General features: G+C 30.7%; 1 protein-coding gene across 6 annotated transcripts in view; it reads left to right on the forward strand.

The window, feature by feature from the left end:
* LOC105149556 (hypothetical protein) overlaps positions 1 to 27,512 on the forward strand; it is a 165,690-nt gene that overhangs the window by 44,966 nt on the left and 93,212 nt on the right. For 2 of the 6 annotated variants that reach the window (XM_087411996.1, XM_087411997.1), the window contains one exon: positions 8,277 to 8,321. The gene's annotated coding sequence lies outside the window, so the exon portion shown is untranslated. Of the gene's footprint in view, positions 1 to 2,058; positions 2,160 to 6,409; positions 7,098 to 8,276; positions 8,322 to 19,777; positions 20,074 to 20,192; positions 20,840 to 27,512 lie in introns of those variants that run through there. The other 4 variants (XM_087411999.1, XM_087411998.1, XM_087411995.1 and 1 more) reach the window with 4 other exon arrangements.

The following is a 27,512-nucleotide window of genomic DNA, read 5'->3' on the forward strand; positions in this document are numbered from 1 at the left end:
GGGTTGGAGGATATTAGATTAACAACCTAATTCTGGAAAATAAAATCCATTGTTAGGAAAATAAGATTGCAAGTCAATATTTATAAATCTATATCAAATTCTATTGAGCTTCTAAAGAGAATCGACATTTTATCAATGCAACATTGATAAAACGATCTTCTGCAATCGCTGCGAACGAAGCAGCGATTGTGAAAAATCAATATTAATTTGATTTCGATTTATGAACTAGGATAAAAAGATTCATTAAATTTTACATAGAATGCTCCTAATTATTTATCAACTAATTTATCATACATTAAGAAAAAAATGCTATTGATTCATGAATTAAAATCTGTATTACGGGTTGTCACTAACATAAATGATTCATATATTTTTATTGACATAAAGGCATAAATTATTATTTCAATAACTAAGGCCTACATTATGTCAATAAAAATTTACATGAATTAATTACTTATGTATAATGATAGCCTGTAATATAAACTTTAATTGAATCAATAGCATTTATTTCTCAGTGCATTAAAGAGCTTTTTGAAGATATTTTTTTGAAGATGTTTTAGAAACATCATTCGTACGCACGAATGATGTTTCTACTTCGAACCGATGTCGAATGTGGAGAAGCAATCGATAACGAAAGAGAGAGGAGTATTCTTCTGAAATTCCCGAGAAGAAGAACTCGGGAGAAAGAAAAGTTAATCTTCCCAACTTTAAAAATAAATTCCCTCGAGTTCTTCCTGGGAAGTGAAGTAGACCACGTTAGTGGTGATCGTTCAATCTGCCGCCAAGTGTTTTTACTTAGATGCTGTACATCTCGATAATTGTACTAGAAACTTTCCAACTTGTCGGAGAGCCGAAAAGATATATTTCAGCGCAACAGTAGCACGACGGAACGACGTGCGCTCATAGGCTTCATCACGGAATTGTTGTCAACCATTACAGGCGCAGCCTCTGTACTGACTAGAATCGTACAATATACCTCGATGTACCGTGACTGTTATAAGCTATATAACATCGTGATGCCACTGACACCGCACGCGGGTCCGCTGAATACAATGTATTGTGCGACGTCCCGTTCCGTCCCGCTCGCGCGAGCCGTTCTGATAACGTCGTTCCTGAGTGAGTTTGCACTAGTTTCTGAGGTGGTTGCACCGCAACACTACCGGTTATTGAACATCGAAGCGACGCCCGCTATGAGTTTAATTAAACCAGGTTATTAAGGGACGACAGTGCGTCGTCGGAGCGAACGCGCGCTCTAAATGTTCGACACATAGATCTAGCATTTGTAGAATTAACGGATAATGCAGAGTTTCTCAAAGTAGAAATATCTCTTACGAAGAAAATTATGCTTGACATTAGAACACTATTGTATTGAATAATATGTTGTTCTTGTTGTTGAAAACGTAAAATTTACAACCTAGAAAATAGACCATTTCTAGTTAATTAACATAAGATTTTTATACATTTCACACTTTTAATGATAAAATATTTATACAGAAAGAATGGTTTTCTAAAGTACCTAAAAATTTAACTAAACACAAATTTGAAAATAATTAGAATTTTGCTTGGATTATTAAAATTACCATGTCAAAACTTTTTGCAGCATTGCTTATCAAACTTAAGTTCTCTACATAATTATTTTATTTTCCTTTTTTTTTGTGTAGCTACAAGTAGAGAAAATATTTGAATCGAAAAATAAAACTATCTGTTAATACTGTTAATTTCACTACTACTATTCATGGTTAATAGTATATTCACACTACTAGTATAAATACTAGTAACAGTAAATCTGATATGTACTTGTCGATAAAATATAATATAAAAATGTAAATTGCTTATCACGCTCTCTATTACAATACTGACCATTAAAGACATAGCTTAGCGTTCAATAACCTCGTTCATTTCCACGTCAAATTTACGCGCGATAGCGTTCTAAAGTTAATCTTTTTCAACTAATTAAATAGTGAAATAAGAGTCTAGTTTTAAACTTCAATTTTTACAAAATCCGGCATCCTTCTCCGTTTATCATCCCAATTACGACCATCCTTTTTTCATTTTCAGGTAAGAGACCACCGAGAGAGTTGCAGGGATTATATACCTTCCGAACTCATTCATCTCCGTTCCTTCCTAGTCCTTCCCGCAGGAATTCGCAACATGACGAGGTAACTTTTCAACCGGCTAGAACGGCCCTTGCCGTCTAGACGAGATGTACTATATTAACACGGTATATTACACCGACTGAATGGCTTAATCGAAAGTCCAGTCTGCGCCAACGAATCGCTTTCTCTTTTTCCTTAACAAAAGAAGATTATATATTTTCTCCATTTTACCCTCTTTTTATTCTTCGCTCTATCTTTTTTTGTAATCTTAAGTGGTTCGAGGCTCTTTGTATTATTAATTCTGAATCAATTAAGGTATCTTAAAATAAAACTAGTAAAAATAATTAAATTTTTAAGACGTTTAATACTAAAAGAGTAATGGTAACCCAATCCCTTTATAGAGAATAACATGTTTTATTTTTAACTTCCATGTTAAAATAGAAATTAATCCTTTTTAATGAGACTCGACATTTTAAGAACTCGTCTTTTAAATTGTTCTCCGCGAAAACGTCAGCTCCGTCAACTACAATTAATCGCGAACACGTTTCACTTTTCGGTCTGATCGCACCAACAAAGTACGAAAACGAGTATGGGAGATCACAAAGATTCACTTTGATCATAAAGTGAAATGCAATCACTTCCTATTCTCTTTTTCTACCGCCGTGTATCCGACCAGCGCGTTCCATAAAAGAGTTCATCCTCTATGACCCGAAGCTCCACGTTCAATATCTATCCATTCCTCTTTTAGCGAAATAAATTTCGTAAATTCGTCTTACGGTAAAGCAGTGCAGTCGACATGCAGTTTGTTCAATGATGCGAATGTAATTGCATTATTGTCATGTAGATAGTCGAAATAGATCGACGCAAATAGATTGAAATAAAAAATGTTATCAAAAAATAATCGCAAAAAATATACATCAACAAAAATAATCTTCAGTATCTCTCTATTCCAAAATAAAATGTAGAAAAGTAAAAGCATATTGTAACATTTGTGCAGGAAAAGGATTTCTTTCCGCTTCAATTTCTGAATAAGATTTTTAATACAATTATAATTATGCTTCAAATAATTATTTTAAATAATATAAGATATAATAATAAATAATATAAATTATCAGAATAAATATCAGAATAAATGCATAGACTATTAGAAAAATTAGAACAAAATTGACGGCTTATAAAAATATTTGATAATTATTAAAACATTTTTTGTTAAATAAATTATTTAAAGTACATTACGCGGATGAATTATTTTCGATTTTTTATATGCTTGTTGAAAAAAATCTATGAGCACTGCATTCTTACATTTTACAATGTATAACTCTAAAGTATAGACTGATTAAACTCTGCTTAAAATATATTTTGGGATAGTTTTTTCTTTTTTATCTAGGAATTTTAATTTTTTATAGATTTTGAATACACTTTATGTGTACTTCGTAATTAATATTTCATTATTTAATATGCCATTAAAATGTGCTAGTAAGTAAGAATGATTTGAATAATAATTACTAACTTTATTCTGTGAGTTGTATGCATTCCTGAATAGATCGACAGACAGTTGTATATCCAGTTCAGTTAAACATTTGTTCTTATCAGTCTATTCATTTCAAGACAATATATCTGCGCGCGAATTGTTATATTTATCTGCATTCACAAATCCATTATTTCATGCAAATTGAAATAAAAAAAGTATTCACCCAATACGATGCACCGCAGCAGAGTTAATTATGTAGTAACTACGTTGAGCAAGAGAAATCTATAACAGATATAAAATTCACATTACAGCAGCTTCCATAATAATTATATTAATATTTCAGAAAATAATAAATTGCATACATTAAGAATTCTTTATTTTTATCAATAACTTATAAAATATTAGGTGTTGGAATTAATTCGTAGCGTTTTACAAGTGATGGGAAGTACTTTCATTAATGTATTTTTTAATGCTCATGTGAAATAAATAACATTCTTTCATTAAAAACGCTACGAATTAATTCCAACACCTAATAAAATTCTAACTACATTATTTTTTAGAGAGAGGTTTCCTTCATAAACATAAACTTTTATAAAAGATTTAAATACAAATTTTTTTTTCTTAATTTTAAAAAGGCAAATAGAAAAGAGAATGTCAATTAATTCAGAAAATAATAAATAATGAAAATAATAAAATGCATTGCAGAGCAATTGCAACTACAATTGCTCTGCCGTCGCTTGATGTCTCTCAGGTCTCCTCTCAGACTTTTTCGTGACACACAATACATACAACACTCGTGAAAACACAATTTTAATTATGTCGTAATTTGCACAACGTATGCGAAGCACAGCCAAACAAAATATAATAATCAATAATATATATATATATATGATGATTTTATTTGATGTAGAACGTCATTAAATTATGTATATTTCAATATTCTCAAAGTCGGAAATGAACAAGAGTTATAACATTTAATTTAAAATCTTGAATTGATATTAAAATTTATAACACAATTATTGACGCAGAGTCTATAAGATTTATTTAATTTATATTAATTAAAATATGCATTAATTAAGTTAATTTAAAAAAATAACATTGTCAACATTACGGCGAAATATTCCAACGCTTTTTCAAAATAAAATCATATCGATATTATATCGCTTGTATATTGTAATACTACAAATTAATTCCAACACAAATATAGTTATCGTAGTACCCGCAACATTGTTGAGTTATCATATCGTCAAGAAGAATGAAATTATGAAATATTATAAAACATTTCCTTCGATATATTTTAAATGATTATAAAATTTTGCTCCATTCGAGACGTAAAAGGAATAATATGAATATCAACGATTATATAATTTCTCTGATTATATTTTGATTCGATTGTATCTCGCGCTTCGAATTTTTCGTTGAATTATTAATCCTCCACTGGCAATATGAAAATTTTCATAATTCGCGGAATGATGCATTGAGAATATTGAGATCCACAGAAGATATTTTTTTATTATTCTGGATTATATAAAAGTTTGAAAAAACTTTTGCACACTAGTAAAATCTTTAACGAGTTTTTATCATAATAGAAATCGGAAATTGAATTTTTTCAATTTTTACGTATTTAACCCTCTGCAATTATATTTTTATTTCTTTCGCCTGGATCATTTAATTAAAATGTTAAAATCCTCATTTAATAAAAATTTATATTTTTATTTCTTTCGCCTGGATCATTTAATTAAAATGTTAAAATCTTCACTTAATAAAAATTTAAATTTAAGAAAAAATGAAACTTTGTTTAAGTGTAATTCGCGAAATAATTACTTTGAGAATTAGAAATGGTACGCAAATTATCGAATACATAACTTCGTAAAATGCGCGAAATGTACATGATATTCAATTATCATAGTTAATATTGAAAAATGAAAAGAAAAAGAATAGGGAATATTTATGAATACTGAAGCACGAAATATTTTCCAAAACCTTAACAACCGGTAGACACTTGGCCTTGAAATTTGTTTTGATTTGGTAAAACGTTTTCCGAAACGTTAACGGCCAGTAGACACTTGGCCTCGGAATTTGTTTTGTTTGGTTACCGCGCGCGGCTTCACTGCTTATGTGCTTGACGTCACTCCATTGTCTTATCATTCGTTCGCCGAACTCAATCCGGCATGACAAGCCATGCGACCGTTCCGTATTTCACTTCATTATCACTTATCGAGATACAATCAATTTCTTAGTTGTAGCATTCATAGGCTTGCGCGACGAGTTACTTTCACGATAAACGATTTATAATTGAGTGTTGTTAGCATGTCGAAGAGACAGCGATTTACTGGGCTCTTTCACGTTGCAACTGATTGTGATAATGGCAAGCTGTCATTGTATCGATCGTTTATCACCACAGACGTAATAAGAATAGACTGCGCATTCCTATGAAATTGTCATTATTCGTTTAGAAAGAGTGAGATAGCTAGAATTATATAAAGAGAGAGAGGGAGAGAGAGCACGTGAGAAAATTTAAAAACTTTTAACGAAGTTAAAATTTTTAAAAATAATTAAGAGTTTACTTTAAAAACTTTGAGTGAATTTAAAGTGTGTTAATGGTTAAGCCAAAAAACATAAAATTTTTAAAGTTTTTCAAGGATGCTTTAATATAATCGGCACGTTAGTTTCTTTCAGATGATCTTAAGTAAGTTTAAAAGTTACTTTGAAGAAAAGTTTAGTGTTCAAATTTATTTCTTAGGTTTTCTCTACAGTAAATTTTAAGTATTTTTTTTTAAGTTCTCTAAAGTAAATTTTTCCAAGAGAATATCGAGTTGAAGATCTTTTTTTAACAAAAGCACAGGTACTAAGGTTAACGAATGCTTAATCTATTAGTAAATTCGATTGGAATTCACTAATGCATATTAAAGCCGCTGTACCCTGATTTAATTTGCTTAAAAATGCAAATATTTCGAATTATAAAATAAAGATTTTATTTAACAGCACAATAAAATGTATTGAGGATTTTATGATTTAATCCATTTTTAATATTTATATTAAACACGTATTTTTACTTCAAACTATGCACAACGGCTTTAATGTGCATCCATGCGCACTGAGTGTATTCAATCGATGCTTCAATAGCAACGAATTCGCTGTATCTATTACGTCTGTCTATGCTTATCGATGTTTGTCAATAATATTTTATACGATTCGCGAGATTGAATCTTGCATATGATTAATGCCGAGAGTGCTATGCAAAGTGTCGTGTGATTATCGTGTTCTGAGTGATCAATACGTATGTGATCGTAATTAATAGTATTTCTACTATTAAGTAGTCTACTATTAATTACGAATATATTCTGTGTGTGTGTGTGTGTGTGTGTGTGTGTGTGTGTGTGTGTGTGTGTGTGTGTGTGTGTGTGTGTGTGTGTGTGTGTGTGTGTGTGTGTGTGTGTGTGTGTGTGTGTGTGTGTGTGTGTGTGTGTGCAACGAAGAAATCTGAGAGGAGGAGGAGGCATCGGGCGATAATGGAATATAACCATGTGGTGAATAATTTATTTATTTATGCATTATTTCTTACTTATTATAAATTAATCTTTATTCTTCCCTCTGAATTCGGATGATTTGATAAGATAATTTAAGCCTATTTTACAATGTGCTCTTTGTTTTCTGTTTCTTGTTTTTTACTTTTTGCTTTTTTGTTCTTTACAACTGTTTTATCAACAATTGTATTTTTTGCTACGTATTTCTTGTTTCTTTCGAAGTTCGTTAACTTTTATCTTGGGCGATAAAAAATAAGAAGCAAAAAGATGTAAAAAATAACAAAAAGGCAAGAAACAAGAAATAAAAAGCATATTGTAGAACAGATTTTTAAAAGTAAAAAAACAAAATTATGTCTTCGGAATTATGAAATGTTGTCCTATTAGAAAAAATTTTTGATAACGAGAGAGACAATATTCTCAATACTTAATCTTATGCAGTGTAAAAGAGAGTAAAACAATATTAAAATTAGATCAATAATTCTTTTTCTTTTTTTTCGAATTAAACAATTAAAGAATTAAAGAATTAAGTTGACTTATTATCTTAACGAGAGTAACACATAAATTTAAGTTTACATATTTTCACATACATTTAGAATAAATCTTTACAACGCACGATGTTGGCACGAAATCGATATCCAAGATTATTTTATTCTAGATTTAAGAATTTTTCATTTAAGAGTAAAATATTTCTTTATTAATAATAAACATGATATTCCTATATATTAATCCTATTTTATAGTAAATCTATAGAAATAATATTAAATTTGGAAATTTTTTCTATTAAATGCATAGAACTTTTGCTTTGATTCTTTTCATGCAATCTCGTTCCATTCAGGATGCAAAAAGAAAGTTATATAATATAATTTATTATTTTATATCGATATTCGATAACGACTGTAATTCCTCGGATTACATTGTTATTCGATTATATCTCGTACCTCGTACTTTAAATTTTGCATCGTGTTAAATGTAATTTGCTTCTGAAAAGAGTTCCAATTATAAAATTTAAATAAAACTTTATACTTAAAAAAGAAAGAAAGAAAAATCTTCGCATAAAAATAAATATATTTATAGAATAGAATTGAACAATCGATCGAATTTATTGCGAGCAATAAATTTATTCTACGAAATATTAGTTATCTTGATATGTATATAATTTGATTTTTATATCGTGTGTTACAGATCCAATGTAATTACGTCATTACTCTGTTGCTGCGCATTGGATCGGTGAGTGATGAATTCTTTTTTGATTACTATGTGAGATACTGGATCTGTGAAATATATATTGTTAGTAAATATAAGTAACATATAGCATCTCACAAATCCATTGCTTTGGAATGGGCCTGAAAGATTGGTACAAATGTTTAACCCTGAATTGTATGAGTGTCAATCAATTAATTATACATATAACAGAATAAAACTTATTCTCACGATGTATTAACGATCAATGTATTCATTTATTGTGATGTGTTATTATTTAATAGAAACACATAAGTACAAATTGCATATAAGATTTTCAGCAATTGAGACTACTATTAGGTGTTGGAATTAATTCGTAGCGTTTTTAATGAAAGAATGTTATTTATTTCACATGAGCATTAAAAAATACATTAATGAAAGTACTTCCCATCACTTGTAAAACGCTACGAATTAATTCCAACACCTAATATATAAAGTATAAAATGTTGTAACAATTTTAATTTTTGAATAATTAAATTTTCAAATTTAATGCTCAAATAAATATTGATGCAAAATAAAAAAAAAGGCGAAGAAAATAAAATTGTACAAAATAAAATTAAAAGTGTCGAATATAAAGATTTTATTTAATTTTATTTTCTTTATGGTATTTATATCTCACGGTGGATGTAAATCAAGACTTATCTATAATGTTATATTTATACGAAATAAAATAATATATTATTATTATAAAGTCGGGAAAAATCTTTCTCTTTATCTCTCTCTCTCTCTATCTCTCTCATCTCTCGTTCTATTATTATATTTATGTTTTTTGTTTTCCCTCTATTGAATATTTTTTTTAATAAAAGCTTTTTTTTCTATATTTATTTAGGATTAAACATTGTAAGTTGTAAATATATAAAATACAATATAATATATAAACTATATAGTATAAAATACAAAAAATATTCAATTATTTTATCAATTACAAATTTCGCAAAAAAAAAAAAATAAAAATGAAAAAGACATAGAACCATACGTGATATAATTCATTAATTTAATGTAGTGATGATTCTTAATAGTATTTATTATAACACATCAATCTTATTCCAATCTTTCATAACTTATCCATCTGTATTGTTGACATGTTGTGTTTATATAATTTAAAACGATAAGATATATCGAAATTGAATACTTAATTAATCATATTATAAGTATAAATAACACGTAACATATGAGTTATTTATACTTATAATCAGCTGTGACGACAACCGTGATGACAACCGTTGCCCAATTTTGTTTGCTTATAATTTAAAAATTATTGAGGCTGTGACATTTTCGTGTAAATATGTATAATTCATTACAATGAATAGGTTATTGGGTTTGGCGATGTGAGCATTTCTAATAACAAATAATAAAATTCAAATTAAAAAATAAATAAAGGTGAAAAAAGTGCGGGAAAACTGGCGAAACAGTAAATCTCATTCGAGTTCATTTTTGTATTAAAAAATGTTTCTCTAATTAATTTTTAGAATACTAGCTATTTATTTTAACTATTTATTTTAGTTATTTCCTTTCGTAATTTATTTGCATTACGATTACGCAATAATACATGCAAAACATGCTTGCATTACAACCTAACCTAACCGAATCTAACCGAATCTAACCTAACCTAACCTAACCTAACCTAACCTAACTCTAACCCAAGGTTAGGTTAGGTTAGGTTAGGTTAGGTTAGGTTCGGTTAGGTTAGGTTAGGTTAGGTTAGGTTAGGTTAGGTTAGGTTAGGTTCGGTTAGGTTAGGTTAGGTTAGGTTAGGTTAGGTTAGGTTAGGTTCGGTTAGGTTCGGTTAGGTTAGGTTAGGTTAGGTTCGGTTAGGTTAGGTTAGGTTAGGTTAGGTTAGGTTAGGTTAGGTTAGGTTCGGTTAGGTTAGTTTAGGTTAGGTTCGGTTAGGTTCGGTTAGGTTCGATTAGGTTCGGTTAGGTTCGATTAGGTTAGGTTAGGTTAGGTTATGTTTGGTTAGGTTAGATTCTGTTAGATTAGATTAGGTTAGGTTATAATGCAAGCATGTTTTGGATTCATTATTTAGTAATACTCTTCTTATTCGCGATAATAAGTTCTAAATTGGTAAACCTAAGTTATTACTGAACTGCATTATTCGGGAAATCGAAATAAAGCGCGAATCGAAATAATTTCGGAAGCATCGTCTAACAAAGGCACGAGACTACCGCGAAGCATAATTCCGACTGAAATGAAGATTTCAAACGGAATCTGCTTATGTCGTCGGAGATAAAAGTCCTCATTCTTTCATCAATCCCCGGATGTATCTTGCACGCTCACATCGGATGGCACGAGAGAATGAGGAGAAATGAGAAGCGGATCTAATTTCCATTCGAGCAGACAAAGCGGGAACGCGTCTCAACAGTGGTAACGGGAAAAAAGCGGTAGGACTGCATCTCTCCGAAGGAACCATCGTGTCGTCGTTGTCGTTGTCGTCGCCAGCGTCGTTGCTGCCCGCCGAGAAACGTAGACTGATACGCAATCCTTTTTCTCTTTGTCGCCGCGGTGGCGAGCTGGATGCGCTACAAAGAGGCGTTTTATTGCAATTCGAGAATACCGTAAATAAAGAGCGACGCCACGACGAACGACGTCATTTCTCAAGCCACTGAGTTGTCGAGACTTTTTCTGTTGTAATCTGCCATTGACGGTATTCTATTTGTGAGTTTTCCATTGTTATATATTACATAATTATAACCGAATTGGAGATGCCTATTAACGAAGCGTGAGACGAAATTGTTAATCTAATTTTTCATTTCGAACGATTTTCAGTTTTCAAGTTTTCTATTTTTTTTACAATAAGATGATCAGCTCCTTAAGAAGAAAAAAAGGCATTAAACCAATATTCAACATTAATTGTCGTAATTAAATTTTAATAGATAATAACTTTTTTAAATAATTGTTAATGAAACACATGAACAATATTAATAATTTGACAAATCTTTATGGAGTAAAATTTTGTCACTTTCGCAATTTGATCTCCGAAAATGATCAGACTATTGAATTGTCCATAAAAGCGATCCCATGCAAATAATAATTTGTCCTCTCAGCGATTATATTGGGGCAATTATATTTTCTCATAACTCAACTTTCGCGAGAACGTGGCATATATTTCCCTCGTCTCTCATCGGATAAGAAAAACTCGAGTTAGCGCGGTATCATTAATTTATCCTCGTGTAAAAGATAATCCCCTCCCCTGCCGAATTTCGCAAAAGGATCGTAACATGCCACCGTTTCCTCTCTTTTCCCTTTATGGACACGCCGGTGGACACGCAAAACCGTCGGTCGCTCGAGAGAGCACTTCGTTGTAAAAAACGAGACAATGTTGAACCTCGTTGATTAATGCCGCGCTCTCGCAAGATACGTCCGTCCCGAAGTTTCTTTGGGATTTCTTCTTCACACACGCTCGTGCAGGACACGTTCTCGGGAGGAAGGAGTTTCCTTCTGAAAATCGCGGGACCCAACCGCGCACAAAAATGCGGTCGTGGCTCTCTGATTAATGTCCGACGCGCGTAAAATATATCGCCTGCCGCATCGTCGGCCGCAAGCACGCGAGAAATAAAGAAGAGAAAATGCTTCCGCGCGACTTTAAGCTAACGGACTTCGTACAAAGGACGATAATTACAAAGTACAATAAGGGAGAAATATCGGTTACGGTCTTCGTCGAGGAAATCATCTCCGTGTTTCTTGGAACTTCTGGCATATAATGAAGGTCTAGTAATGAATTTAAAGTCGTACGTCTCTTATTAATCAATATACTGATATAAATTTTAAGGAGTGAGATAGATCCATACAAAATAGAATATTTTGTTTAACATTATTAAAACGTATTGATTTATTAAAAATTAGCGTTCTTCGAACATTATACTTAATATTACGGATTTTTTGGCGATTTAATGACATCGTTACCATTACAATTCCTTTTTTCACATACATTTCCTTATCTGTAACGTTAATGATACGCAGTTATATTTTTTTGAGTAACGATAATGAATATAATTGTTATTTTTATCGTTACTTCGTACGTCTAAAACATGCATAAACGAGTTTTTTTTTTCATCATGTTGGTAATCAAAATTTAGTAAGAAAGTAAATTGTAATATCGGAAATTGTAATATCGTTAGTTTTTTAATAAAAGTTACTTTTTAGAAAAAAGAACACTAACAGATTGCTTTTATAAAGTAACTTTTTTCCAATCCTGGTTAGAAATATACAGGGTTGGCCATATTCGACGGAAAGATGTTTTTTTTTCAATCATGGGAAACGTCGTTACTCGATCTAACATCTCTTTCCCATGATTGAAAAAAAAAACATCTTTCCGTCGAATATGGCCAACCCTGTATATAGTGAGAGCAAAAAGTATTCGTACAAAGAATTTTTTATTTTAAAAAATGTCTTATTTGTGGAAAATAAATATTAATTAGCAATTTTATACAATGAATATATTCTGTTCTAACATATACAAATGAACTTCGCATGTATTTCTAATTTTATTAACTAAATTTCTCGACCGTACGAACACTTTTTGAGCATTCAAACAATGGAATTTTTAATTTTCGCTTATTTTTCAGATGATTTTCTAATTAATACACATCTTTTTTGGTATATATTTTTTGGTATAATTTTAAGAAACATACAGTTTATTTTATACTTTATGAATAAATTGTTAATTACCCAGCAAGAAATGATTATCAATTAAACATCGAATTGACGTCAAATTGATGTTGAAATCATCGTATCGATATCAATTCGACATCAATTTGATAACTCATTTCTCGCTGGATAATATTTAATTTTTAAAAATAAAAAGTTTTTTTAAAAAATATTTTCTCTGCACGAATACTTTTTGTACTCACTGTATAGTTTTAGAGGGATCTTTAATATTTCAAATATATTGTATATAATATCACGCGTATTATATGCAATCGCAATGGGTAGTAATTTTCACGACAGGCCGTTGAAGCGTAATAATGAGTATGATCCAGATCGGTCAATAACCGAGCTTGGCGGGGCCAAAAGATCGCGATGGGTCAAGGGGTAATAATGCAACCTCTCATGCACTTGGTAATTGCACTCGGTTATTCGCACCGGTCGTAGCACCGAAAATGGTTTTCACCACGTTATTACATGATTCGCCCGTGCCTTGTCTCGTAATTACGAGTTACACTCATTCTCATAATTATCACGTACGCGATACAAAATGAACAATCCGTAAATCAGTACAGAGTTGCATCATTAGTATTACTATACATAAACAGAATAGAGTTACTGAAATATTTAAAAATTTAGCTAGATACAGATCTGAAAATAATTTTGTTGGATAATTTTGTTGTCCAAATAATTATCTTGGACGTTTAAATTGGTTGCTAGAATATCAAACTTTTGGCAACATTGTTCAGTATACTTGAGAATTTTTACGTTTAATTAATTTCGACGTAATTATTTATGGTCTAACAAAAGTATTTTCAGATTTGTATGTAACTAAATTTTTAGATACTTCACCAAAATCATTCCATGATTATGCCAGACTTATCAAGAGATCACTTTGGATTGTAAGTAGTTTTATTGTTAGATTTAACGCGTTGTCTTCTTCTTTCAAAAAACATCTAATGTCCATTTTTACCTCATTTATTATAGATTAATTTTCATCTCGATTCAACTTAATTTTATCTTTTTTGTAGTTCTAAGGATTAGGAAAAGATAAGTAATAAGTTAAACCGAGATTAATGTTAATTATATTGGTGAGACTGGGCCTGAATAACTTAAATTAGATATAATGTTAAATTCTATACAATTAAATTTATTTTCAATCGTTTCTATAAACTGTCATCATACTTAATTATATTCAATATGTTGTTATTTTAACTAAAACAGTGAAATTAAAAAATTTAACTTAAAAAAGTGTATTAAATTTGACTCAGATTTAGTTTATTTGTACTAAATACATATATATAATATATATATACGTTAATATGGACGTCGTTTGAAATTAAGCAATTAATCACAGAAATGGATTGATTTAAATTTTAACATATATGGAAGTTAAAAATAACAAAATGTTATTTAACTCAAGGAATTGGGTTGTTTTTTTAGTTTTTGTTATATCCAACTATGCACACTGACAAAAAATATATTAAATTTTAATAAATATCTATCTGAGTAATGTCAAATAAACATTTACAGTAAATTTTTACGGTAAATAAATATTTATTTAATAAAAAGAAGTGATAATTAAATCTAATTGATGGTTCTTGTATTAAATAAATATATTTTTGTATTTAGTAAATATTTAATTGGCACCATTCAAACAAATGCTTTATTAAAATTTAGTATAATTTTTTTTCAATGTACGATCACCGCGACGAAAGTAACTCTTAACTTCGCTTTTAACGACTATCATCGCATAGGTGTGCTTTCGAGTATTCCAACCTTTCCCGCTATGTAGCCTCAATTGCCGGTGCAAACGTCGTAACCTGTCGCCACAATATTGCACAAGAGACATTCCATAAAATAGCGGTGCACGTGTATATATTTGCTCTACGAATAATCGGGTCGATGTCGCGACGATTTCAATTCACGAACCATTCACACGGTGACAGTTTATCAATGCGTTCCATCGACTGATAGTGGCTCCCGGTTTTACGGAGAACAAACCTGTTTCTTTAGCTGGCACATTTAAACGACGACGACGGGACTATATATACGCAAAAACAAAGTAGATCCGCAGGATGCTGGATGAGAAAGAAGGAGAAAGATACTGTAACTGTCGCGTGAGAGTGTTGGGCTTTACCGGTTTACCAACGTTCTTGTGGCGTGGTCATCTTATCGAAGTTAGTTGGATTAAAGTAGCGTGTAACAGCATGGGAAGAACACCGATGGAATTGTCTTGTTGCTGGCAACGTGAATTTCCGTGGAAAACCGTATAATTTGGTTAAATTTTTAAGAAAGTTGTGAATAAAACGGTGTGTATAAAATTGGATTACTACAGTTTTCGAAGTTTTCGAATTAACGGATAAATGGATGAAATAGCTTTTTAAATCTTAAAGGAAGAAAAAAATATGGAGCGGTGAAAGAGAAAGAGAAAAAGAGAGAGAAGAGGGAGAGAGAGCCATGATTTCACTTTATGATTTCCAGAAATAAAAGGTTTTTTTCAATATATTTGCTTCAGTAGACTGCACTATAATAATCTCAAGTTAGGTTTAAAAAAAGTGACTTACAGTATTATCACTTTCACTGCTTCATATATAATGCATCGTGTTAATTATATTTTACATTATTTGAATATTATTTTCTCTTATATGAGAAACGCGATGAATGACGCGATTTTAAAACTTAAGAAAATTAAAATAATTAATTAAGGGAAATTACATATAATAATCTCTTAATCGGATGAGATTTATTTTTCAAACTATTTTGAGATGTGATGGAAAATATATAATACACGAAATATAAAATATTTGAAATTGTGGATAAATAAGTGATATGTAATATTTATTTCAAATCTTTTTTTTTGTTGTGAAATATAAAAAATCAATGTTAATTTAATCTTTTGTATTAACTAACATTTTATGATTTTAATATGTGTCCAAAATTTAAAATAATCTATTTCTGTGTTAGTTTTGTTAAATAAACAATCCAATAAAGCATTTAATAAATAACAAACTAATTTCAGTCAAATTTAATATATTTTTTTATTTAAATTGTTTACTCAAGAAAACTCCATTGTTTTAATCAAATTAATGATATACTAAATAGAAGCAATAAAAATAATTCACACTGGGTATATAATTTGATATTATGGAGTTAACATTCTAGAATCTAATCTTTACATTCTTTTTCTTATTCTCAAAAGTATCATATATAAAAATATTGTAAGGAAATTTATAATATATGTCATGTATATATATATATATATATATATATATATATATATATATATAATAATATTTTGATATATTTTTGCGATATTTTCCGAAGAGAAGAAGAAATATTTGAGTATTATTTTAAGTTGAATCATACTAATGCGATCTGGAGTCAAAAGGTTGCTGATGGAATTACGAAACTCCATCAGTGGAGTGTATAAATTTTCGTTATCGAAATGTATTAACTTCTAATGATAACATTAAAATGCGCAGTCGGTGTTAGCTTGTAGGGGAAAAACGAAAAGTTTCATTAGCTGGCGATAATATATTATTATTGCGATGAAAAAAATGTATAAATGATATTGTGTCATAAAACCGCATGAGCCTGCCATTAAATCAGTCGCTTTTAGTTACTCGACTTACTGCTTACGTAATTTTACGAATAGTCTTGTTAAATATTTCAATCAGTAATAATATTAATATTTATTTCCATATCGAATACTATTTTTAATAAGGAAATGTGCGTTATATGTCTCTTCAAAAAAACGTTTCTAAAAATTTAATGAATAAACATAATTTAATTTTTAGATCTTTATTTATATAGGTTTATTATCAATCGTAAAAATTTTACGATTTATTAGAATAATAACTTATAGAATTGAAATTTCTTAATTAAAAAATATTGTCTCGTATTATGTTTCTTTTCTAAAATGTTTTTAAAAATTTTGTAAGTAAACATAATGTGTGTAAATTTTCATACTTTTATAATTTCTAAATTCTTTTGGAGTGGAATCTCATTTCAAAAGAATTTAGAGAATGAGATTTAATCTTAAAGTTTTAAAGAATTTATATAAAAAATTATTATTAAAAGTAAAGATTTTATGATTTATTATTAATAATTTATAGAAATCTCTAAGAATCAGATATTATAAAATAAATTAAATGAATTTTATCTCTTTACGAAATATATTGATTTTTATTAAATTACGATATTGATATATTGGAGGAGATACAAAGTATTCATACAAGATACATTCAGAGGCAAATTCAAAAGGTAAACTCTGAAAAATGATATTTCCGAGAAAAGAACTCTTTTCTATTCCAACAGTACGAAGAATAATGGAAAGGCGAGTAGCACGCAAATGCAATGAGTGAAACGGCTTGAGGAGAAAAGAGGGAGAGAAAGAGGAAAGCGCTTCGCGACTTGTCAGTAAGATTCGAGTCTCGCAAGTGTCGAAAGCAGTACATTCGTCCGTCGTGACACGTCGTGAAATACATTTTTCAAGAACGAACAACGCGATTTTTCAATCGACTGCAAATATCGCGTCGAATACTGTATTGTTAGTCTTGCAAGCATTCAAGTAAACTGCAGTCAGGGTCGATGCACTTAGCATGTTTGTGCCGTTATATGTGTTATGCAAAACATATATAAAATGTATAGGTAAGTTCAGAAATACCGACGATGCATTGCATATTTATTAAATAATCAAGTTGGAGAATTTATGTCGTAAAATAATACAATTTATTAATATAAGAATTGCTATATTGATCGCAGTTTCATATATTTTATGAACGTTTGAGTTATTTATTTCGCATAATATATTGTTACTTATGTATATATAATAATAATATATGTATAATAATATATGTATACAGCTTTATCCATAAGTATAAAGCACTCCCAATGATATATTGCATTTATTGCATTTTCTTGGAAAAAGCGGTAATGGAAGCTAAAAGAGGTCTAACAAAATTAATATTAAATTTCTTAAAACGAACGATATTACTTCTCTGTAAAGTGGTTTTTAATTTATTTTATAGATAGAGAATAAATATAAAGCACTCTCATTTTATTGTAATTTTTGAGAAAAGCGGTAATAGAAGGGAGGATTAACAAAATATTAAATTTATTATAAAGAACAATATTATTTCTCAGTAAAATGATTTTTAATTTATTTTGTGCTAGAATAAATATAATGCACTCTCAATTTATTGTAATTTTTGGGAAAAACGGTAATAAAAACTAAAAGAGAACTAACTAGGTATTAAATCTGTTGTAAAAATAAACATTACTTTTCTACAAAAACTATTTTTTGATCTATTTTTTGTGAAATATAGCATATTTATAATAATTTGTAAGGATATTTTGTACTTAACTTTGTGACACGAGTTAAAGCTGTATTATTTATAATAATATAATATTATATTAGGTGTTGGAATTAATTCGTAGCGTTTTACAAGTGATGGGAAGTACTTTCATTAATGTATTTTTTAATGCTCATGTGAAATAAATAACATTCTTTCATTAAAAACGCTACGAATTAATTCCAACACCTAATATATACATATATATATTTTTTTATATATACATTTATACATACATTTATTTAAATTATATTAACAATTACACCAATTAAAAATCACGTTATGTTGTATAACAAATTATTAATGTAATAATAATAATTCTAACGAATTGTTGCATGTCATAATGCGACACATGATATATAGTTCGGTAAAATTATGAAATAATCTATAATGTTACTCCAAGAACAAAGAAATTGATCGAGAAAAAAAGTAAACATTCGAGAAGCGTTACGACGTCACGACTATAGGCAAGTCGTTGAGCCGATTGTTTTCACACAATTCTTAGAAACCCAAAGCGCGACGAAGTTTAACGTTGGTGGGATGTGTGTGTGTGGGATAAGAATGTCGATGATACGCCGTTCAATAATCGTGGCAGTAGTCAGTCATCGGCCATCTCTTGTCGTACGATATTAACACATAATCAACTTGTAATCATTTTGCCTCGCGAACTCGATTTAATTCTCTTAACAAAAAGATGTCACGTGGCTCAATTCTCAAGTTCGTTGCGGGAAAGTGACGGAAACACGATCGTCTCGCATTACCGCCAAGTGGAATCGCTATCTTGTATTACATTGTTCACTTGATTATTCAGTAAATGATACAGTAAATGATACAGTATACTGCGTGTGTTGATTGTTCTGAAATTCACGTGCATTGTGCATTTTAAAACACATAAAGTCCGAAGTGAAATAAGTGTAATAAGCCGGTCTCACACACCAACACCAATAACTTAAATTAAAAATATGTCATTTTTCTGCAAATTATAATTTAATTATGTAAAATATAATACTTTAAATTAATAGTTAAGTAATACTTTTAATTAAAATAATTAATTTTACTTTGGTAGAGTCTCCTTTCTTACAAATATTTATAGCAAAATGTTATAGGTATATATTTTTAATTTTTTTGAAATTTTTAATCACAATTTTGATATTCTAAAAATATGTTTTAATTTTAGAAATGTTTAAATGAAAAACATCAATTCTATTACATTAGTCTTCTTTTATGTTAATTTAGTATTAAATGAAACACATATTACGAATTATATATTTAAATAATACTTTTTTAAATATATTATAATTTAAATAATAATTTAATATTTTATCTTTTCATATTTGATCTTAAAAAAAATTTCGCATGCTGCGAGCTAATGGCCCCCCTTTAGCAAATCTGAATCCGTCAATGCACGTGACTGGCGACGGGGGACTCACGGGTGTCACGTGATAAACGTCGCGCGGGCAACTTCAGTTCGCATCGTTTCGCGGTTGAGTCACGAGGAGTCGGAGGAGCTGCGTCTTTTAACGGCGAATTTCGTTCGCGACCAATTCCTTCGACAATACGAAAAGTAGTAGGACACTGCCGGGGATTCGAACCAGGATCTAGATCCTTTCTAAAGAATCACTGAACCACGCAGTCATCATTCTCGCATCATCAATTGATCTAGTTTCTACCGGAGTTTTCAATTCGGTTTTATTTCGGAGTTCGGTGCAGTGAACTATTCCCATTGGAAGTGGTTGAAAGTAAGGTTGGAATCAGACTACGCATTGAAGATTGAGATTGAAGATTGAAATTTGACCTATGAGGACAAAGGAATTTTAGTTTTCTTATCGTTTTGATTGATCAAATTTCAATCTTTCAGTCTTCAATCTCAATCTTCAATGCGTAGTCTGATTCCAACCTAAGAGAAACTTTGTAAATCGAAGTGGGAATGAAATGAATGCAATCAAACGCATTTCCATCGATTTAAAGTTCGATTCTTCGTCGCAGTAGGCGTGAATTAATTCGGTGGAAACTAGACCACGTTGATTACCTTCTTTGTTCTGCCTACGAATCTTACACGAGTGTCGGAAGTGCCAAATCGAGTGATACTTAAGCTTTACGTTTTTCTATGTGTTTCTAGTTTAAGAGTTCAGTGTTATAGAATAATAGACAGGGCTTTTAGGCTCGTTGTCTCGCGATCGCTATTTCAGAGATATCACATTTCGAATTATCCACAGGCGTGGATAAGACGTGAAGTGAGTCGCGCGACGATTTTCATTTGTAATTCCGGAGCGGAATGAGACGAGTTTCCAGACGAGCGTCTCGCGTCGTTTGCTTTGAGTCGAGATTACGCAGTGCGTACGGGAGTGCCATACGAAATAACGAGCGAGACTGCCGTGACAGATTACGTGGTGTGTACGATCGCAATCAGTCGCGTGTGCACGCGGATGTCTGTCTGGAGTAAAGAAGCAGCCAGGAGATACCGGGAGGTTTCTCGCAGGAAAGAACGAGAAAGTGGCATTTATGGTATGAAAATATATATTGTATTTTTGAATTTGAATTTATTTCCGCTCTGAATTTATTTCCAGTCTATATTCGTAAAAATGTTTGGTATTTATGACTATAATTATATGTCACCATATTGTGATTATTACTGCTGAGGTTATTAATAATTAATTTACAGTTCTATCAACACATAGGTAGATATATACAGTTGGCAACAAAAATAATTAAATGGATTAGTCTAAAAAAAGACTATAAATTATAGTCAAATTGTAGCGATAATTTGTATGATAATAGTAACTGTAATTATAGCTCTCTAGTTGCCAAGTATATGTATATATTTGTTGACACAAATATACACATATAGTTATTAATATTAACTACAATAATAATTAATAATTATTAATAGTTGTAATATATTTATAATTATAATTATTGATTATAATATTTTTATAATATAGGTATATAGCAGTAATAATCCTAATTATGGTAACATAATTATGATCACAAGTACTACAAATTTTTGTCATTGTATAAACGAATAATTATTGAAAACTTTTGCAATAATTTGCATTATAGATTTATGTTAGTACGTACAACGAAAAATATTTCATACAAAATCGAAAAAAAGGAATGAAAAATTCTTTTTCTGGAAATATCATTATTTAAAATACATTATTATTATTATAATAAATCGTGGTAAAAAAAAGCAATTATGCAATATTATACAATGTTGTTCTTATCGTAATTTACATGATTAAAGATACTTAGATAACTAATGAAAATCTGATATCAAATTAAATGATGTAAGTTAAATTCGCAAAGTATCTAGAAAATTTAATGTATCTTGAACTCTTTTGAACATATTGAAGATTATCACATATTTTATATTTAATATACATATATATTATATATATAATATGTGATAATCTTCAATTTGTTCAAAAGAGTTCAAGATACACACACATTAAATCAAGATACTAAGTTCAAGATAATTATATTAAATATTTCTACAATGTAAGGAAATATACGAATTTATGCATTAATAATTCGTGCAATTAAAAAAAATAGCATAAGTCTATATGTATAACGAGACAAATTTATTCAATGAAAACGATTCTATACAAAATTAGGAGAAGGAAATAATAAATTCTTTGTAGGAAAATATTGCTAAACATGAATATAGACTTGAATGAAATATTATTATTATTATTATTATTATTATTATTATTATTATTATTATTATTATTATTATCATCACTAGGAATAATTACACAAAATATCATCATTATTATTAGAAATATCTAGATGAAATAACAATCTATATATGCGATATCAAATTAAACGAAACAAAGGTATTCATAGTGCAATCTTATATTTAGGATCGTCTATAAATACAATCTTAAGATGTCATGAATCAATTAGAGAGCTATATTAGCATCTTAAGATATTACTTAAGATAATCTTAAGTAAAATAAGAACCGATTATGAATGCTGGCCGAAGTCTTAATAGAAAGCTTAGCGTCTCAAATGTCTTCGAACGTACCATACTGAAGATTATCGCGCATGCAATGTTTAATAAATATATTAAATATCCTCGCGAGAAGATATTTACGCGCAATACGAATTTATACGCGTGATTCGTAATCAATGTTCTGCAGAACTTAATCAAGCCGCGTCCGTCGCTGCGCTACGTTGTTGCTTAAACGAGAATTTCTGTGATCTCACGATAAGAAGATTGGATTTCTTATCCCGCGTATTCTTCATATGACCGTGCATTACACGGTCATTATTTAAAGCAGCCGGTCATGTACATCGTGGTTCACTGCACTCCGCTAATGATAAGCGACACCAGCACGCGTGTGTGTTATCGGACGATTTCGCTGATCGGCATTTGTCAAGTGTGAGCAGAGCAACCAGCATTTCTCGTTCTAAAGAAATCTAAAAATTCGAGAACCAGTTGTAGCAGTTAGAAACTTATTTTTTACTGCACGAATTACGTTGCATTTTGCGTTAGTCAATTACGTAAGACATACTAAACAAGATAAGTAACTACTTGAGAGATTGTTTAGAGATAGAAATTGCCCTTCATTTTCTATCTCGATGAATTTTGTCTTAGTATATAATTTACGTAACTTTTATTAGAATTAAAATTGCGAATTCTATAAGGATTTGTTGGTTGAAAGTCTCGTCGTTGTTAAACTCTCGCTTGAAAAATTTTTGAAAAAAACCTTGGTGTATATTTGGCAACTGCAGTTATTTGAATGATTTTACGACGGCAATAATACGCGTTACGTACATACGCTATTGATCGTGCGTGATTAAGACTCTTTCAACGGTGCATTTTTACGAAGCTCGTCGTCTGAATTTCGCGACGAGATTGTCGCAATTAGCCGATGGATTTTGTGTATTCTCAACATAAGACTAAGGTTTGCATATTTTTGTCGAACGACGCTTTCTCAGTATTATTAAAACGCGTTAGCGCGCGTTTATACCCGCGTTTATACCTCGCGATTTTATGACCTACATGAAAAGAGAACCGTTTTCTTGAAATATCTTATAAAAAGGACTCCGCATTAATTATGGAAAATTTGGTTCCGGTGAAATGAGTTAATTTTTACATATGTATTAGGTGTTGGAATTAATTCGTAGCGTTTTACAAGTGATGGGAAGTACTTTCATTAATGTATTTTTTAATGCTCATGTGAAATAAATAACATTCTTTCATTAAAAACGCTACGAATTAATTCCAACACCTAATAGTTTTACATCTACCCAATGCTTATGTGATAACAAAAAAAGTCATAGGCTTAATAATGGTTTAATAATTTTTGTATCAAAGGAGGCGTTATGAGACTCGTGTAAAGTTGACTCCTCACAACTTTTGGAAAAAATAATTTTTTATACTCAAAATAAAATTAGTATAATGAATTGATATAAGCATAAGTTTTATGCCTTTGAACTTTAGCTAAAAAAATATCATATTATTAAACCTTATGTCTGACATTTTTGTTCACCACATTATAAGCTATATTATATGTATATAAAAATTAACTCATTTCACAAGGATCCAATTTTTCATATAATTAATACGAGATCTGTAGCCTTTAGCTAGATACAGATCTGAAAGTAATTTTGTTGGATTTATCAAACTAATGATGTTCCCTATACAGTAGTATAGATCTCCAGAGACATCTTAAAGATATCTACGTCCTAACGACGTTCTGAGGAACGAATAAAATGTCTCTCGAATAAAATGTACTGTTCAAGTTAAGCTGGTTGCTAGAAGTCAATTATTATTAGAAGTCAATTATTGCTCATTAAAGAATTAGACAGATACAGATTTGAAAATAATGTTAATGGGCCATCAAAGTAATTATGTAAGAACCCAGAAAACAATCTGACGTTATTTATCATTATTTTGATATCAAAATGTTATTAAAAACGTCATTTTAATATCAAAATGACATCAAATTTCTGGGTGCTTATAAAATTACTTTGATGGCTCAACAAAATTATTTTCAGATCTGTATTTATCTAATTTTTTAAGTGCTTCAGAAAAATAATTCTTTCCATACGTCGATAATTCACCGAATCGGAACATCGACATTCAAGCGGTGTTAAAATACCGTAACGATATGAACTGCATGGCATTTTTCGCTAAGCATTTGCATTGGGGAAAAACGGAAGAGCACCGAAATAGCGTATAGCTGTCAACTGCGCGAAAAATCGATATTTGCAACCCATATTTACTCATGTAGATAATCAGAGAAACGCGTGGGTGAGCATTGTTACACGAAACAAATCGCTATGTTATTAAATTTTGACGCGCAATTCAGGATTCCAGATTTTACGATAAAACTTTATTTTTAGCTTAGCGCTCTAGATACGCATTTTTCCATCGACATGTTATACACAACGTCATAAATTTGCTTAAATAATTACAATTTCGAGAACTACGCTCGTTATATATACATCAAAACTGTTTGGATAATAAAACCTTAACTCTTTAATGAGAGATTTCTTAAAAAGTCCAGAAAGGCGGATCATCTTTGAAAATGTCGACTTCAAGAAAGATCGCTATTTATCTTATTTATTCTTAATATCTCTCATTATATGTAATACAAAGCGGAAGCGAATGCAGTTCATAATTCATAAAGCTTGCTTTATACAGGATTTTGTATTTAAAACGATATTCATTTCTTAAGTATGAAATTCATACTTAGAGCTTATAAATTCAGAACTCGGCTCACTCTTGCACCCTGTATTATTCATCTAATTTATGACGTGGCAGTTACATTCGCTTTTATCCGCTCACAATGTGCTTTTTGCGTACTTCTCAATTTATCTTTTTATATTTGCCGAGTTCCTATTCTCGCAAACCCATTCGTACGTGTAACACGTTCCGAGCGAGTTCACGCCGCAAATTAAGGGTTAAGCCGTCATATCGAAGCTCGTCCCATCATTCTCACCTCGAGTATTTTTAGCACGGCATACATACGCGATTACGAAAAGGTATAAGGTATTGCAGGATAACCCGTGGGGGGAAAAAAAAAGAGAGACAAGAAGAACGAGAGAGAAGAGATGAGAGCGACGCAGCTCTTCCTCTCGCGCGCGAATCTCTCCTGCTCTTTTTATATTTATCGACTTGATATTTCGTACTTAACCCCTTAACGCGTACACACCTTCGAGAGCTCTGCGTGTCCCAATCGATCAAGATTAAGCCACCAGTCGTGAACTTTAATTTACGGAACACGCGTAACGCGTAACCCGAAATTCTGTTACTTTCCTCACCGTTTCGCAAAACGTCCCGCTGCGCGTTCGCGCGACTGACTCTCATTCGCTCCGAATGCAAGTGAGAACTTATGTAAGTGCACTCTCGAGGACTTAATCTGCTTTTAGGCGTTGTAGCGAAAACCAACGTCCACAGTTACGGTGCTTACTTTGTCACGCGAGTTTCGCCATTCTCGCACTTGGCGTATTTAATCCTGTTTCTCTGTCTCTCTCTGTTAATCACTTTGTTGTGTATTCGAGTTTTCTGTCGTGTTACACGTTTAACGATGTAATTTATGTGACGTTACTTACATGTACAAACCATGTAATTTACGACGTTACGCGGACGTATTTTGTAACATTGGATCGTAAATGTAACATTTTAGATATATACAAGTATATCACAATTGACAGCACTTTTTGAAGAAATGTTAAAAAGGTTTTATGCACACATTTTTATATTTTAAAACACGCATTTTTATATATTAAAACATAAAAAGCATAAATGTAGATATTTTTTCCTAACTAATTAAGTATTCACACATTTAAAATTCTGAATCTATTCCTGCATAGAACAGTTTGCTGAAGTATTTAAAAATTTAGCTACACTATTAAACATTAAAGGAGCAATAGTAATCTAATTCTTTGAGTTCAATAATATTTTGTTATTTTTTTCAACTTCCACGTCAAAATGTAAATTGATCCATTTCTGTGAGTTGTAAAGTAAACGTCCATATTAATGTATGCACTAAAATAATTAAAATTAGAATCTCGATAAATTAAATTTGGGTCAAATAATAATATATTTTCCTCGATATTTTCTTTTAAATTAAAATTAAATTTTTCGTGTAGTTTCTATCAATTCCTTCTAGAAATTCCATCAAGAAATTATCAAACTTCTAAAGATTCACAATTAGAAATGTGCTTTATATCCAAAGAAATAAATCTTCCTTTTTTTCTTTATATATTTGCTTTTTTAAATATAAAGCATATTTCTAATTGTGAATCTTTAGAAGTTTAACGACTTCTTGATCGGAGGAATTAATAATAATAAATCTTCGGATTTATTTATATATATTTCTCGCCTGTCAATCAAATAATTGATTAAAAATTTTAAAATATCCCGAGGCTGATAAACGATATTCGTAGCAGATACACTGACCACAGACCGATCTAGTCTCGCATTCCTCGATATTGGCCGAGGCATTAATCAAGTCATAATATCATGGTTGACCTTATTCAGCAGAGACACCGGTCGACGTTGGCGCCAACGATCTTACGACGTGCGAAACTTCGATGTCCTCGATAGTACATTCGCCAATTCGCGGGTACTTACATGCTCCTTGTTGCCTCGACCTAGAAGTGAAAGTATCTCTTATCGAGATACACGCCCATCTCTTGTACTTGTTGCAAACGCAGGTGGCCAGACATTAGAATTCTATAATTTTTTATTTTCACAAAGATCGTTACATTTGAAACGTTAATCGAATTTCATTATATACGACTTCATATCTCAAAACTGATAGGATGCATCGTTGGACGCTCTACTTTCACCGCTATTAGTTTCAAAGTGTCATTTCTAACGTGTAATTTATAATAACTACAGATAGTTTATCGCGAGGCGAACGATAATAATTACAGTTTGAAATTATTTAAATATTAAATATTGGATTTATAGACAGCCTGACGATTGCGAAAATATATCTTTCGCCCAGGGATACAGATTTATAATACTTGACTCTTGATAGTAAACCTTAGAAATGATCGTCGTAGATCGATTTTAGCATGCATGTTTGTTAATTAAGCGAAATAAAACGCGAGTTTCAGCTGCACTGCGAGGCACTAATGTCTCGTAAGTCTCATTCGCGTTGATTTACCCCCGCATGCGTCCCAAACACGGTCACGATAGTGCGCAATTAGCGTC

Source organism: Acromyrmex echinatior, chromosome 12 (assembly GCF_024713525.1).
Source record: "Acromyrmex echinatior isolate Ae372 chromosome 12, ASM2471352v2, whole genome shotgun sequence".
Taxonomy (NCBI): domain Eukaryota; kingdom Metazoa; phylum Arthropoda; class Insecta; order Hymenoptera; family Formicidae; genus Acromyrmex; species Acromyrmex echinatior.